The 17,841-nt window shown below is 44.4% G+C and overlaps 1 long non-coding RNA gene across 1 annotated transcript; it reads left to right on the top strand.

Moving 5' to 3' along the window:
* The first annotated feature begins 15,665 nt into the window (after positions 1-15,665).
* Positions 15,666-16,938, top strand: LOC135393170 (uncharacterized). The gene is made up of 3 exons (XR_010422506.1): positions 15,666-15,830; positions 16,045-16,316; positions 16,755-16,938. It is a non-coding gene; the product is annotated as an uncharacterized LOC135393170 (long non-coding RNA).
* The last annotated feature ends 903 nt before the right edge of the window (positions 16,939-17,841 follow it).

Below are 17,841 nucleotides of genomic sequence, written 5' to 3'. Positions count from 1 at the left end.
TTAATTGGGTTCGCCTTAAGAGCGCGTTAAAGTCTGCCCGCACGACGATTCCGTGTCAGGTCGATCTCGATCAATGAAAATTTGATGAGTTTCGCCTTGACAGGGAACAAAGGACGTTTAATCACAGGTTTGAAATATATGATAAATGATTGACAAACATCTACACTACAACAAACACGCGTGGCACTTTGTGCATCTTAATTAGTTTCGCCTTTAGAGCGCATTAAAGTGTGCCCGCACGACGATTCCGTGTCATGTCGACCTCGATCAATGAAAATTTGATGAATTTCGCCTTGACAGGGAACAACGGACGTTTAAGTCAGAGGTTTGAAATATATGGTAAATGATTGACAAACATCTACACTACAACAAACACGCGTGGTACTTTGTGTATCTTAATTGGGTTCGCCTTAAGAGCGCGTTAAAGTCTGCCCGCACGACGATTCCGTGTCAGGTCGATCTCGATCAATGAAAATTTGATGAATTTCGCCTTGACAGGGAACAACGGACGTTTAAGTCAGAGGTTTGAAATATATGATAAATGATTGACAAACATCTACACTACAACAAACACGCGTGGCACTTTGTGCATCTTAATTAGTTTCGCCTTTAGAGCGCATTAAAGTGTGCCCGCACGACGATTCCGTGTCATGTCGACCTCGATCAATGAAAATTTGATGAATTTCGCCTTGACAGGGAACAACGGACGTTTAAGTCACAGGTTTGAAATATATGATAAATGATTGACAAACATCTACACTACAACAAACACGCGTGGTACTTTGTGTATCTTAATTGGGTTCGCCTTTAGAGCGCATTAAAGTGTGCCCGCACGACGATTCCGTGTCATGTCGATCTCGATCAATGAAAATTTGATGAATTTCGCCTTGACAGGGAACAACGGACGTTTAAGTCACAGGTTTGAAATATATGATAAATGATTGACAAACATCTACACTACAACAAACACGCGTGGTACTTTGTGTATCTTAATTGGGTTCGCCTTTAGAGCGCATTAAAGTGTGCCCGCACGACGATTCCGTGTCATGTCGATCTCGATCAATGAAAATTTGATGAATTTCGCCTTGACAGGGAACAACGGACGTTTAAGTCACAGGTTTGAAATATATGATAAATGATTGACAAACATCTACACTACAACAAACACGCGTGGCACTTTGTGCATCTTAATTAGTTTCGCCTTTAGAGCGCATTAAAGTGTGCCCGCACGACGATTCCGTGTCATGTCGATCTCGATCAATGAAAATTTGATGAATTTCGCCTTGACAGGGAACGAAGGACGTTTAAGTCACAGGATTCAAATATATGGTAAATGATTGACAAACATCTACACTACAACAAACACGCGTGGCACTTTGTGCATCTTAATTAGTTTCGCCTTTAGAGCGCATTAAAGTGTGCCCGCACGACGATTCCGTGTCATGTCGACCTCGATCGATGAAAATTTGATGAATTTCGCCTTGACAGGGAACGAAGGACGTTTAAGTCACAGGATTCAAATATATGGTAAATGATTGACAAACATCTACACTACAACAAACACGCGTGGCACTTTGTGCATCTTAATTAGTTTCGCCTTTAGAGCGCATTAAAGTGTGCCCGCACGACGATTCCGTGTCATGTCGACCTCGATCAATGAAAATTTGATGAATTTCGCCTTGACAGGGAACAACGGACGTTTAAGTCACAGGTTTGAAATATATGATAAATGATTGACAAACATCTACACTACAACAAACACGCGTGGTACTTTGTGTATCTTAATTGGGTTCGCCTTAAGAGCGCGTTAAAGTCTGCCCGCACGACGATTCCGTGTCAGGTCGATCTCGATCAATGAAAATTTGATGAGTTTCGCCTTGACAGGGAACAAAGGACGTTTAATCACAGGTTTGAAATATATGATAAATGATTGACAAACATCTACACTACAACAAACACGCGTGGTACTTTGTGTATCTTAATTGGGTTCGCCTTAAGAGCGCGTTAAAGTCTGCCCGCACGACGATTCCGTGTCAGGTCGATCTCGATCAATGAAAATTTGATGAGTTTCGCCTTGACAGGGAACAAAGGACGTTTAATCACAGGTTTGAAATATATGATAAATGATTGACAAACATCTACACTACAACAAACACGCGTGGCACTTTGTGCATCTTAATTAGTTTCGCCTTTAGAGCGCATTAAAGTGTGCCCGCACGACGATTCCGTGTCATGTCGATCTCGATCAATGAAAATTTGATGAATTTCGCCTTGACAGGGAACGAAGGACGTTTAAGTCACAGGATTCAAATATATGGTAAATGATTGACAAACATCTACACTACAACAAACACGCGTGGCACTTTGTGCATCTTAATTAGTTTCGCCTTTAGAGCGCATTAAAGTGTGCCCGCACGACGATTCCGTGTCATGTCGACCTCGATCAATGAAAATTTGATGAATTTCGCCTTGACAGGGAACGAAGGACGTTTAAGTCACAGGATTCAAATATATGGTAAATGATTGACAAACATCTACACTACAACAAACACGCGTGGCACTTTGTGCATCTTAATTAGTTTCGCCTTTAGAGCGCATTAAAGTGTGCCCGCACGACGATTCCGTGTCATGTCGACCTCGATCGATGAAAATTTGATGAATTTCGCCTTGACAGGGAACAACGGACGTTTAAGTCAGAGGTTTGAAATATATGGTAAATGATTGACAAACATCTACACTACAACAAACACGCGTGGCACTTTGTGCGTCTTAATTAGTTTCGCCTTTAGAGCGCGTTAAAGTGTGCCCGCACGACCATTCCGTGTCAGGTCGATCTCGATCAATGAAAATTTGACGAATTTCGCCTCGACAGGGAACAAACGACGTTTAAGTCATAGGTTTGAAATATATGGTAAATGATTGACAAACATCTACACTACAAGTAACACGCGTGGCAATTTGTGCATCTTAATTAGTTTCGCTTTTAGAGCGCGTTAAAGTGTGCACGCACGACGATTCCGTGTCAGGTCGATCTCGATCAATGAATATTTGATGAATTTCGCCTTGACAGGGAACAAAGGACGTTTAAGTCACAGGTTTGAAATATATGATAAATGATTGACAAACATCTACACTACAACAAACACGCGTGGCACTTTGTGTATCTTAATTAGGTTCGCCTTAAGAGCGCGTTAAAGTCTGCCCGCACGACGATTCCGTGTCAGGTCGATCTCGATCAATGAAAATTTGATGAGTTTCGCCTTGACAGGGAACAAAGGACGTTTAATCACAGGTTTGAAATATATGATAAATGATTGACAAACATCTACACTACAACAAACACGCGTGGCACTTTGTGCATCCTAATTAGTTTCGCCTTTAGAGCGCATTAAAGTGTGCCCGCACGACGATTCCGTGTCATGTCGACCTCGATCGATGAAAATTTGATGAATTTCGCCTTGACAGGGAACAACGGACGTTTAAGTCAGAGGTTTGAAATATATGGTAAATGATTGACAAACATCTACACTACAACAAACACGCGTGGCACTTTGTGCGTCTTAATTAGTTTCGCCTTTAGAGCGCGTTAAAGTGTGCCCGCACGACCATTCCGTGTCAGGTCGATCTCGATCAATGAAAATTTGACGAATTTCGCCTCGACAGGGAACAAACGACGTTTAAGTCATAGGTTTGAAATATATGGTAAATGATTGACAAACATCTACACTACAAGTAACACGCGTGGCAATTTGTGCATCTTAATTAGTTTCGCTTTTAGAGCGCGTTAAAGTGTGCACGCACGACGATTCCGTGTCAGGTCGATCTCGATCAATGAAAATTTGATGAATTTCGCCTTGACAGGGAACAAAGGACGTTTAAGTCACAGGTTTGAAATATATGATAAATGATTGACAAACATCTACACTACAACAAACACGCGTGGCACTTTGTGTATCTTAATTAGGTTCGCCTTAAGAGCGCGTTAAAGTCTGCCCGCACGACGATTCCGTGTCAGGTCGATCTCGATCAATGAAAATTTGATGAGTTTCGCCTTGACAGGGAACAAAGGACGTTTAATCACAGGTTTGAAATATATGATAAATGATTGACAAACATCTACACTACAACAAACACGCGTGGCACTTTGTGTACCTTAATTAGGTTCGCCTTAAGAGCGCGTTAAAGTCTGCCCGCACGACGATTCCGTGTCAGGTCGATCTCGATCAATGAAAATTTGATGAGTTTCGCCTTGACAGGGAACAACGGACGTTTAAGTCAGAGGTTTGAAATATATGGTAAATGATTGACAAACATCTACACTACAACAAACACGCGTGGCACTTTGTGCATCTTAATTAGTTTCGCCTTTAGAGCGCGTTAAAGTGTGCCCGCACGACCATTCCGTGTCAGGTCGATCTCGATCAATGAAAATTTGACGAATTTCGCCTCGACAGGGAACAAACGACGTTTAAGTCATAGGTTTGAAATATATGGTAAATGATTGACAAACATCTACACTACAAGTAACACGCGTGGCAATTTGTGCATCTTAATTAGTTTCGCTTTTAGAGCGCGTTAAAGTGTGCACGCACGACGATTCCGTGTCAGGTCGATCTCGATCAATGAAAATTTGATGAATTTCGCCTTGACAGGGAACAAAGGACGTTTAAGTCACAGGTTTGAAATATATGGTAAATGATTGACAAACATCTACACTACAACAAACAGGCGTGGCAGTGGCGTAGCCAGACGTCCAAGGTAGGGGGGGCTCGATACGAATACTCGCCCCTCCCAGCTGATCCTGTGTCGACAACACACACATACTTGTGCACAATGCAAACTGAGGATTAAAAAAAGGAACGAAAATATTTGATTTAGACGATCACAGTACGATTAAATGTATAGGCTGTCATGACCAATGAGGTGGCGTCACGAGATTGGAAGTATTTTGAAAAGCTCATACTTTGAAAACCATTTAAGAGTGCTTCTTAGATAGACGCCATGAACTGCAAGAACTTTCGCGATCGTCACACTGGTCCCCCCCCCCCCCCCCACATATATATTATGTTCTCGGATTTGCACGATTTGTGTGGGTCGGTCCGTGGCAGGTAGGGGGGCTCGAGTCCCCCCTGGCCCACCCGTGGCTACGCACTGCGTGGCACTTGGTGCATCTTAATTAGTTTCGCCTTTAGAGCGCGTTATAGTGTGCACGCACGACGATTCCGTGTCAGGTCGATCTCGACCAATGAAAATTTGGTGAGTTGCGCCTTGACAGGCAACAACGGACGTTTAAGTCACAGGTTTGAAATATATGGTAAATGATTGAAAAACATCTACACTACAACAAACACGCGTGGCACTTTGCGCATCTTAATTATTTTCGCCTTTAGAGCGCGTTAAAGTGTGCCCGCACGACCATTCCGTGTCAGGTCGATCTCGATCAATGAAAATTTGACGAATTTCGCCTCGACAGGGAACAAACGACGTTTAAGTCACAGGTTTGAAATATATGATAAATGATTGACAAACATCTACACTACAACAAACACGCGTGGCACTTTGTGCATCTTAATTAGTTTCGCCTTTAGAGCGCGTTAAAGTGTGCCCGCACGACGAATCCGTGTCAGGTCGATCTCGACCAATGAAAATTTGATGAGTTGCGCCTTGACAGGGAACAACGGACGTTTAAGTCACAGGTTTGAAATATATGGTAAATGATTGAAAAACATCTACACTACAACAAACACGCGTGGCACTTTGTGCATCTTAATTAGTTTCGCCTTTAGAGCGCGTTAAAGTGTGCCCGCACGACGAATCCGTGTCAGGTCGATCTCGACCAATGAAAATTTGATGAGTTGCGCCTTGACAGGGAACAACGGACGTTTAAGTCACAGGTTTGAAATATATGGTAAATGATTGAAAAACATCTACACTACAACAAACACGCGTGGCACTTTGCGCATCTTAATTATTTTCGCCTTTAGAGCGCGTTAAAGTGTGCCCGCACGACCATTCCGTGTCAGGTTGATCTCGATCAATGAAAATTTGACGAATTTCGCCTTAACAGGGAACAACGGACGTTTAAGTAGCAGGTTTGAAATACATGGTAAATGATTGACAAACATCTACACTACAACAAACAGGCGTGGCAGTGGCGTAGCCAGACGTCCAAGGTAGGGGGGGGGGGGGGGGGCTCGATACGAATACTCGCCCCCCCGCTGATCCTGTGTCGACAACACATACATACTTGTGTACACTGCAAACTGAGGATTAAAAAAAGGAACGAAAATATTTGATTTAGACGATCACAGTACGATTAAATGTATAGGCTGTCATGACCAATGAGGTGGCGTCACGAGATTGGAAGTATTTTGAAAAGCTCATACTTTGAAAACCATTCAAGACTGCTTCTTAGATAGACGCCATGAACTGCAAGAACTTTCGCGATCGTCACACTGGTCCCCCCCCCCCATATATTATGTTCTCGGATTTGCACGATTTGTGTGGGTCGGTCCGTGGCAGGTAGGGGGGGCTCGAGTCCCCCCTGGCCCACCCGTGGCTACGCCACTGCGTGGCACTTTGCGCATCTTAATTAGTTTCGCCTTTAGAGCGCGTTATAGTGTGCACGCACGACGACTCCGTGTCAGGTCGATCTCGATCAATCAAAATTTGGTGAATTTCGCCTTGACAGGGAACAAACGACGTTTAAGTCATAGGTTTGAAATATATGGTAAATGATTGACAAACATCTACACTACAACAAACACGCGTGGCACTTTGTGCATCTTAATTAGTTTCGCCTTTAGAGCGCGTTAAAGTGTGCCCGCACGACGAATCCGTGTCAGGTCGATCTCGACCAATGAAAATTTGATGAGTTGCGCCTTGACAGGGAACAACGGACGTTTAAGTCACAGGTTTGAAATATATGGTAAATGATTGAAAAACATCTACACTACAACAAACACGGGTGGCACTTTGTGCATCTTAATTAGTTTCGCCTTTAGAGCGCGTTAAAGTGTGCCCGCACGACGAATCCGTGTCAGGTCGATCTCGACCAATGAAAATTTGATGAGTTGCGCCTTGACAGGGAACAACGGACGTTTAAGTCACAGGTTTGAAATATATGGTAAATGATTGAAAAACATCTACACTACAACAAACACGCGTGGCACTTTGTGCATCTTAATTAGTTTCGCCTTTAGAGCGCGTTAAAGTGTGCCCGCACGACGAATCCGTGTCAGGTCGATCTCGACCAATGAAAATTTGATGAGTTGCGCCTTGACAGGGAACAACGGACGTTTAAGTCACATGTTTGAAATATATGGTAAATGATTGAAAAACATCTACACTACAACAAACACGGGTGGCACTTTGTGCATCTTAATTAGTTTCGCCTTTAGAGCGCGTTAAAGTGTGCCCGCACGACGATTCCGTGTCATGTCGATCTCGACCAATGAAAATTTGATGAATTTCGCCTTGACAGGGAACAACGGACGTTTAAGTCACAGGTTTGAAATACATGGTGATTGATTGACAAACATCTACACTACAACAAACAAGCGTGGCACTTTGTGCATCTTAATTAGTTTCGCCTTTAGAGCGCGTTAAAGTGTGCACGCACGACGATTCCGTGTCAGGTCGATCTCGATCAATGAACATTTGATGAATTTCGCCTTGACAGGGAACAAAGGACGTTTAAGTCACAAGTCCGAAATTAATGATAAATGATTGATATGTATCAACACTACAACAAACACGCGTGGTAATTCGTTCATCTTAAATACCCTTACCACTAGAGCGCTTCAAAGTTGGCCCGCATAATTGGTTCCGTCGTCACATCGACCTCGACTTCATAGGCAAGAAGTGACGTTTAAGCCACAAGTTCGAAATGTACGTTAAGTGATGGACAATAATCTACACTACAACAAACACGCGTGACACTGTGCAAAACGGGGATTCCTGTAACGGTGAAGTATGTCGGAGAGCAAGGGAAAGTCATCTGCACAGGCGATCGCACAGTTTTACCGCAACTAAATCAAACCGAACGCCATGCAGCATGATATAGATCCAGTATGGCATTATTAAGCCAAAACTCTGACGCTCTCGCCCTGTCGTTACTCTCATAACTCCCTCTACAAAAAGAAAAAGAAAAAGTAGTGAAAGCAAAAGGAAAACTACGGAGACCGCGAATCGAACAACGGCCCTCGAATGTTGCGACCAACGTCTTTACCACTGAGCTAACACTGCCCGTTGACATCGCATTCAGGAATTAAGATACAGACGCTACGCAAGCCCCACTGAGCCTGTCAACATTTCTTTTGTCGTGGGAACAAAATTGGAGCGTCTCACAGTTGCGCACAAAGTTGCAAAGCGTACAAGACAACTTCAACGTTCATGTCTTACATGCACATTTTCTGGAGAACCCATTGTTTGGGCAAAGTACAACAAAAATAGCACACCAGTGCATTCTGCCATGAAGCCAACACGGCGAAAATAAGTCCTCCAGGAACAAAACTGTGACGCTCTTGCGCTTCCATTCCACTAGTACGCCCCTGAAGGGCCTCTCACAGCAACACCCGTGTGTGGAGATTTCTTTCTAAAGCTCAGAGTCAACAGATAATCGAACAAAACTAGATCGACTGCATTGCTTCAATGGAGGGCAGCGAGTACGCCGGTCAAGCCAACTTTAAGAAACTGTGTCCTGCATTTCTGGGAATGCCACCACACACAACTCCGCCATTCCGCAATTGACAGTTGACAGTACAACTCGGTCATTGACAGTTTTGCTAAAGTCCCTGCAGTTAAAAGGATGAAATAATTTTAATTAACGAATTATGTAATTTACGAGGAAACAAAAAATAGACTGAGTATCTTTGCACCCTTTGTAACATTACGCACTAAGTCTCGTTCAAGTGCAATGCACCATTTTTATAAAAGTGTTTGACTCATTTTAAATGAAACGCGCTTCAGTAATAGTGAAAACAGAACGTGTCGGAGGTATGATGGCATTGGGAATGCCATTCGTACCAGCGATACTCCTCTAAAAAGAAATCTGGCATTTGAAAGTAACGAAGCAGTTTGAAGAATCCTTATCAAGCTCATCACACGGTGGCCGTTATCACCAATCAAAAGGAAGTGACCCGTGACAAGTGTTCGCTCTCCCCTGTCCTCCTCCTTCCTTCCGGGTTTCATGCCTCCTCTCACCTATACACGTGTACAAACGTAAAGTTGTCTTACTTACACAAGACGTGCTATTAGGCTAAGCGCACTTTAGGAAGACGTGTCCGCGAATCTTGAGCATGTTTGTTCTGTTTTGTATTGCTGTGTTGAGGAAAATAAAGCACTCGTGAAATAACGTGTACGAGGCGGTTCGTGATGATCGGTCAGCACGAGCAGTCGTTCCTCGATTCAGTCTTGGCCCCGGATACTCTGCTACCAATGGTTATGGGCCGAGGAACCCTGTAACGGGACTTATCTACCACTTAGCGACCCCGGTGTCCGACGCATCAGAAAGGATGACGCAGGCCGTGAGTCAGTTGGAGAAAGATAATTAAGTATCCAACTTGGCGCTACAGGGTTCCGGTCTACTTGAAGACCAAGATATGCCATGTGAGCCACAAAAGCGACACATAAGCCATGAATGTAATCGTCCAATCACTCTGAATTAATCAGACTAGCTACGTGATAAACCAGACGACAGCAAAAGGAGTCTGGCAAAAGCTCAAGGAAGTAAACAGAGGGCGAGTCTTTGAACGAACGTTGACGTTGAAGAGGGAACTGAACAACGCCAAGTGGGAAAATCAGGAAACTGCTACTGAGTATATGCTGCGCACCGTATATTTGACCGAACAACTCCGTGTATTAGGTGAGAAGATTGGTAACGCCGAAGTGGTCTCACTAGCGATCAGGGGCTTCCGAAGGCTTACTATTGCGTGGCCAGGAGTTTTGATGCTTGCGGCGCATCCGATTTGACTCCAGAGAGAATAAGCTACGCCATAGTACAGGAAGAGTGACAGCGGAGGTATACCAGTGAAGAAGCTGCGCACAAAGGGCGAGTCATGAACAGACAAACACGAGTGCTAGAGAAAGGCCGTTTTGCCAGAGACTGCCGTTCGTCGGGACCACGAGAGCAGAATCTAAAGACAGGAACCCCATCACCGTTCGTGAAACATAGAGGGGACAGGTCAAACCAGACTGCGAGGATAGCGTACTCGACCAATGAAGAAGTCTCAACAAAAGGCTCACAAAGCGAATATGCTTTCGGTACCTGCGAAAATAATGAATCCAACGACTGCTGGACGGTTTACTCTGGTGCAAGTAGTCACATGACAGGATCCCTGGACGTGATTTGGAATTACAAGAGCGAGCAGTGAGAAGTGACACTCGGAGACGGACGAGAAATGGAAGCACTGGAAGTCGGCGACGTTAAACTCGAAGTCATGATTGGAATTAAAGCGAACTCATTGACAGCAAGGATCGTACTTCATGTACCAACCTTATCCGTCTTGAAACTGGCACAGCATGGGCACACGGTTCTCTTTCGCGACTGCCTGTGCAAAACCCATTGGGAAGAGAAGCTTGTCCTTTTTTTTTTCAGCGCTGAACATCGATACGGCATTTACAAGCTGTACGCCAAGGTCATCCCACCAGACCCAGAACATCCTCGCACGTCTAGAGAAGACCTGAAAAATTTGTGGCACAAGCATATGGGGCACGTCAACTGCTCAACGTTGACTGAGATGCAACGCCTGAATACTGTTTAGGGACTCCCAAGCTTGACTGGAGATATCATTCACTGCATCAATTGCCTCCACGGAAAACAACCGCGCGGCTCATTCTTCAACGTACGAGGGCGACAATACACAACTCTGGAACTTATACAGATCGATATTTGCGGTCCTTTCCACGAAGCTTCGATAGCTGGGAGAAGATTTTTTCTCACTATCATCGACGACCACGGCCGGAAAATATTTGTTCTTTTTCTCAAGCACAAGGACGATGCAGCTGAAGAGATACAAGCTTTCGTACGTACACGGAAACCCAAACTGAGAACAAAAGATAACGAATAAGAACAGATAACGGCGGAGAATTCCTAGGCAAGCCATTACAAGGTTTCTTCAGGAAGAAAGGCATTGTACATGAAAGGACCGTTCCCTATTCTCCAAAACAAAATGGTGATGCTGAACGGGCTAATAGGACCATTGAACGGAGCGGACGCTACTACGTGACTCAAACTTGCAGAAAAATTCTGGACTGAAGCAATGGACGCTGCTGTGTACGTCAAAAATCGTTGTGCTAAGCGAATACTAAATGGCATTGTCCCAGAGGAAATTTAGACCGGGCGAAAACAGTTAGTAAATTACTACAGAATCTTCGGTTGTGTCGCCAACTCATCGGTATAGCATCACAGCTTCGACACCAGCTGGACTCGCGAAGCAAGTCCTGCATCTTTGTAGGCTGCAGTGATGACCGAAAGGGGTATAGACTGTACGACCCCTCGAAAGACCAAGTGTTCTTCAGCAGAAAACCTTTCTTTTGGGAAGACAGACGGGGATCAGAACTTCTGCAACAAAGTGTCGTTGAAGATTCCAGTACGATTGCATTGACAATGTGTCACGAAGAACTACAAACCGCACCCGAATCGGACTTAACGAACCCGCAAAACGACATTGAAGGTCAAAAGTGCAAGAGACTGCGTAAAAAAACCGACAGATTCGCCCTAGATCCAACAAAGGCGGGATACTGTCGCCAAGCTAACGACACCTCAATTGAACCGCAGAGTTTCGAAGAGGCCTTATCCTCACCAGACAAATGGCAACAAGCCATTGAAGAAGAACTAAGATCCCAGGAAGAGATATGCACATGGGAAAAGGTCCCCAGAAAAAAGGGAATGAAGGTGGTAAAAAGCAAAAGGGTCTTTCATATGAAGAACGAAAGTAACGGAAGCAAAAGGTATAAGGCCAGACTAGGAGCAAAGGGATTTGCCCAAGAACATTCCCAGCTTTCGTGGACAGCGACGCCGTGCGCCCTCTCGCGGCCATTGAGTGAAACTTGCCGCCAAGACAATTGAAAAGTGCTGTAGCAGCGGTTCTATCCAAGGTATCGTAATATTCCCGAGGATACACGTTCTGACATCTATTCTAAGCTTATACAAACGAAAAATATCGTTAAATATGAAATACCTTTGGTTCCTCAGACATCCCGCTTTTCGGACCGTGAATACATGGGAGGTATGGGGATTTTCACGCAGGAAACGATTTCCCGCTAAATATCTCTGGTAATGTATGATGCACTCTAATATTCTCGTGGATATGCCTCCAGGATGCTAAAGCGGTAACCGCATACGTCGATTTCTCGACGGCAAAACGGCCAACTTTCCCACCGGCACGGTAACTCGACGGAAAAACAGCGGGACGATCCGCATGCACAGATTTCCACTGCGGCGGACGGTGGCGCCCTAGCGGGCGTTTCGTTAGTCCGTGTTAAATTTTGACTTCAAATTAACTGATAAATATTTTGCTACACATGGAAAAGTGATAGTGGCACGCAGAAGAAGTTCTTACGGTCAAAGCATATTCAGGAAGCAAGCGCTAGAAACGCGCCCTTATACAGCAGCGGGCGGGCGACAGCATGCTTCCCAGTTCCCAGGTGGGTCATACAGGCAGCCGAAATGCCCGCCACGTCCGCTCGTGGAATGACAGCGCGTGGAGCTGTCCTATTGGCTGCCGTCGAGCGGCCGCTTCCGCTCTTCGCCGGATTTTTCTGTCCACCGCTGTCGTCGAGAAATCGGTGCAGTTCCCATTGCTCGCGTCGGCTCACCGGAAAAACGGTGACCGTGGCCGGTTTTCCGTCGAGAATTCGTCGTACGCGGTTACCGCTTAGGAAGCGGGGGTGCCCCATGTTTTGAGGAACAGCGTGATGTTAGTGTTGTCAAAGGTTCACTGTGAGAGAACGACAGGAAAAAGCCGCCGCCGAACTCGCCGAACGCTCGACGATAGTGCATTTTCGAATATTCTTCAAAGGCACAGAAAAGTACTACAGTTTCGATTCTAGCTGGCTAGACTTCTCAGGGTTGTGCTCTACAAATCTGGAATTGCGCGTTCAATTAAAGAACTGATGTTCTGGCGTTCAACTTGTTTTCACGAATTGTGAAGATTCATTCGAAAGAAGTAACGGCTGCTGAGTGCGTTCCAAGGCGGTTGCGTCTTGCTCTCCCACGATGACAATATTCTGGGCTGGTGGTTCAGTGATGCTGATGTCGATTCTAGCTTTCATGTTCCCTGGTTCGATCTGAGGGTCGTGCCTTTCTTCTTTTTTATGAAGAGAGTTTTAGGTTACGCCAAGCCAAGAGCATCACAACTTTCAACTTGGATGGCCTATTATTACGTACTACAACATAACCCGACTAGTATGTGAAAGGAAGACCACTTTTCATTGCATCCGAACCTACTACATCGTTATAGAAGGTCCCCTCATGAACAAATTATGACCCAGCAAACCACCGACGTCCTAAGGACATCCTCGCATGATCCTGTGGTCCTGGTCCCTCATGGATGTCCTAAAAATGTCTTTAAGATATCTTTAAAAATGTCCTAATTTTATCCAGCGGGATGTCCGAGCAGTATGTCACTGGGACTTCCTGACAACGTCCTACCTGGATGTCAAACTTAAATTGAAATGCATGCATATTTTTGTGCTGAAACTATTGCAGCTTCATAGTACATAACACAGTTTTGAACAGTATGTTGGAAAGGCAGGTCCATGGTGATTTTGAGCATCGAACAAAAAAGTATGAGATCATTATTGAAGCGCACATTGCAGGTAACACATCAAACAACCAATATTTCACGAAATCTGTTCCTCATATCATTGTTCATATCACCTGTTCACGAAACCAACATTGCAATGCATGACCCAAGCTTACCTGAATTGAATGAGAGCGAATTACTTTGGGAATGTAGAAACACACATATTTCATGCTTCACTACACAAAAGTCTCGTACTCTGATAAAGTGCACCTATATAGGTCAAGTGACCAGATGTCCCTATTTACGTGGTAATATCGCCGGCTTTTTGTCCATTGTTTCTGTGTCCGAAGTTTGCAATGATCTGCTTGTTGATCTAACAAAAATACAGGGCCTTCATTTTTATCCTTTACAGCATTTTTTGAAAGGCTATGAGAGCAGCACAGATGCCGTTTTTGCAATTGAGTTATACGGCCATGCGGACATAATCTGGAAGAGAGTATGTCAGTACAGGATGAGTAAATACATACAATTCATTAATTAACTCTTTAATTAGGGTATTTGACAAAAGCGAGATAGCAGAATAGGAGTCAGTCCTCGTTCAAAGCCATTCCATCTTTTAAAAATCAAGAAAAGAGCGCGTGCCGTGAAATATTCATCGCTGGATTTTGGTATGCAAATGAGTAAAAACGAAGAACCGGGCCTCAGAGCGCATCATCTACGCCGACGAAGGCTTCTCAGGGCCGGAAAGCGGTTTATCTAGCCAGCATATCGGCCAACTCCAATCATCTCCGTCGCTCCAAATCACGTGGCCCCCGACATGAAATGAGCGCTGTGCTCCCTGCGTTCCCAGTCACTGCGGTTTCGTGTCAAAATTCAGGGATGGGTATTTTAACGCACGTGCGTGTTTCAGGAATTGCTAGACGCGGAATGGCTTTTAACAAGCATAGTCTCTCATTCTGCTATCGCGCTTTTGCCCAGAATCCCCTAATTAAAGAGTTAATTAATGAATTTTATGTAATTAGTCAACTTGTAGTTTTATACATTCTTCGAGAGGATGTCCGTCTGGTCCTATAATTTGACTGCAAAAATGACATCTGTGCTGCCCTCATAGCTTTTTTTTATAAAAATTCTGCAAAGCATCAAAATAAGCACCCTGTATAGTGCTTGGGCTTGTTGAAAATAGAATCACGCTAAAACTTTGGTAATCAATCTCACGAAGCTTGTCTTTCTCCAGCTCGGGCGTGATTACTTAGTATACGGGCTGTAGTTCCACAATCCGTGAAATCAATTAATAATGTTGAAATGCCTTGCGCTGAGATGAGGGAAGTATTTTGACTGTGAAACTACCCGCCTGCCAACTGCTGCGAAGATAGTGCAAGCATGAAACGGTGGCCAGCACAAACCCCGCTTACTAAAATCAGTGCTTACTACTACTGCTTTGAATTCAGAGAGTTCTGGTGACGCCACATATATGTGTTCGATGTTGTACATGGCGCTACAGCCCTGTCAGGTCGCACAAAGACGGTGAAAACGTATTGAAAGACGCACAGTAAAATTATATGAAACAACCTTAAAGATCACAATGGTGGTTACGGTGGGTGATCTCCCCCAGGTGAAAATCTGAACTGGATTCCGAAGTGGTTCCATTTGTATGCCAAAGTGGTTTGAAGTGGAGTAAACCGTCTCTGGTTCAGAGCAAAGTGCTTCCACTTGATTGCCAAGTGGTTTCCAACTGTTTGTTGGGTCCATATACCAGAAACATTCGCGCAGAGTACCGGAATCGAACTTTGCACAATTTTCACTTGAGTTTGAAACCGAAACTTTAATGGCCTCGTCGTCGACACGAGGAGCAAGACCGAGCACCATCTGCATCAGTACGTGTTTTGAAATGTCGTTGCTGTTGGTCGTCAGGCTCGTCGGTTCGCAGTTTTCGTCTTTCAACTCTTCAAAACGGGCAAAAACGTGAATATTTAGAATCTCAGTCGTCAGGCACTGCATTATATACAACTGCTTGTGTTACAACTTCTGCACCAGCTCAGTCGGAAGAAACTACAAGCGATGCGCAGGACTGCAATTACGCTGGTAAGTAGTAGTGATTCGATATTTATGTACATATTTATCTCGGTTCTACTCCCCGCTATTACTGTTGTCTAAAATATCGTAAGTGCAGGCTACCTGTTGGGTAATCTCCACGCCCTCCTGCTCAGGCTTCTCTCCCATGGGGTTACTATTATTTATTTGAACTTTGTGTAGCCTGCTAGTGCCTGAATTTGCTTTATTATGAATTGTCTTGTAGCTTGCAGTTTGTCATACAAATGGAGGAGACTTGCAGGATGCTTATGAATCATGCAGAACAAGGGTCAGCTACTGAAGTGAGGTATGTGGCATATGATTGTTGCAGGAAAACATTTACGTGTACTTTTGCGAAAAGTTTTTGTACAGGTTTTCTCACTGAAACTGAATTCCCAGTTTATCGCTTCAATATGCACCACGTTTATGTAATTTTGTCCTCGGATGAGGCAAGAATGGATCCAGTCTCATCTGCCACGAGGTGTCCTTCAGAATGAGGTAGGAGCAGCAGCACTTTTTACGGGCTATCAGTCTGATATAAATATAAACTGTACTTTTTGCACGAAACAGGATTGCAGATACTAAAGTGGCAATGTGGGTAGTTGGTGCTGACGGCTCATCTCAAAGCAGCAACACAAGACAAGGACGACGAGTGAAAAAACGGTAAGTTCTTATCACTCGTCGTTTCTGTCCTGTGTTACAGCTTCGAGATGAACTGGGCTGCCGACTGTTGGTAAGACCAAATTATCTTCACGTAAAGCAGCATTGCCACTGGTGTGAATTTCTTCTTTTCGGTGATAACAATACATTCGGGTACAGGTGTCGTAGTACAGTCGGCTTGCACTTTTTCTATCATTGACTCATCATTTATGCCCGATTAACTAGCATACACAGGAGTGTTATGAGAAATGATCTGAAAGTTGCCATGTTTTACAGATGCGGAGAAAGGTCACTTGCGCCACTCTCACTGCACCGCCGAATTTTATGGCAAGTCGAGTCCTTTCCTTCCAGTTATGCGGCTGTCATAATGAACGCCATTTTGCCAGTGCTTAAGTTTTTTCAGTAAGCAAAGTTGCAAAGCAAAGTTCAGTAAAGTCAGTTGTGACTTCGATAGGTGAGCATGCGGATCTGGCTAGTTCTAGCCGAGGGTATTATAGCTGTTGGCATTTCAGTATGGTGAACCCCTTGGCTCGGCCTCACATATGCAGTGCTGTTCCGTGAAACGTAGCCAGTACTCAACGTGTTCTTTGTGTGGATTATGGCCGTCGCACAAGAGGAAGATTTTGAAGTAGCCTGTGTGTGACTAAGTCAAGTCAAAGTGAAACATTTTTAAGTACAATACAAAGAGTGAAAGTGTTTTCGTATTGTGCAGCATAAAATAAAGAACTTTTGAAGTCTTGTTATGTTATGTTGCTTGCCTGTGCTGCAGATAGGCACTGATGTGCAAACAGAGTTGAGTAGGACAAACCGATGAACTGACGTACAGGCAAGCTACTGGACAATCTATGATAAACATGCCTGAGCAGGTGGTGAACACTGAAGACTGCACAGGACAGCTGTCTTGTATAGTCTCCAATGTTTACCCATTGCTCAGGCTTGTTTAACATTTCAGCAAGTCTGTCCACCAGATGCCTGTATCTCTGTCATTTTACCAGCATTCGGGGCACGACATGAAAGAAAACACAGTATGGGAGAAAGATCCATTTCAGGTCCGTGAAATGTAGTTCGGAGCGTTATAAGGACGTTTTCAGGAGATCCTGGGATGTGACTTTGACAGTTTACAGGTAGTCCCAAAGACGTCCGAGAGATGATAAAGGATGTCCGAAGGACGTTTCTATTGTCCGGAGCTGAACGTTCTGGGGACGTCCACAGGTCATTGTTGGTTTACTGGGGAGTTGACCTTTCATGTCATCTACATTTCACCCCACCCTCCTTATCTTATATTCGGTCTTGTTTCATCTATGTGCTACATTTTTGTTTTAGGAATAGCAAGCCGACCTTCGGTCAGGCTGACCTTTCCGAA

This window comes from Ornithodoros turicata, chromosome 4, assembly GCF_037126465.1.
Source record: "Ornithodoros turicata isolate Travis chromosome 4, ASM3712646v1, whole genome shotgun sequence".
NCBI classification, from domain to species: Eukaryota; Metazoa; Arthropoda; class Arachnida; order Ixodida; family Argasidae; genus Ornithodoros; species Ornithodoros turicata.
Note: the sequence above shows the minus strand (reverse complement) of the source record. Positions and strands in the feature narration are given on the sequence as shown.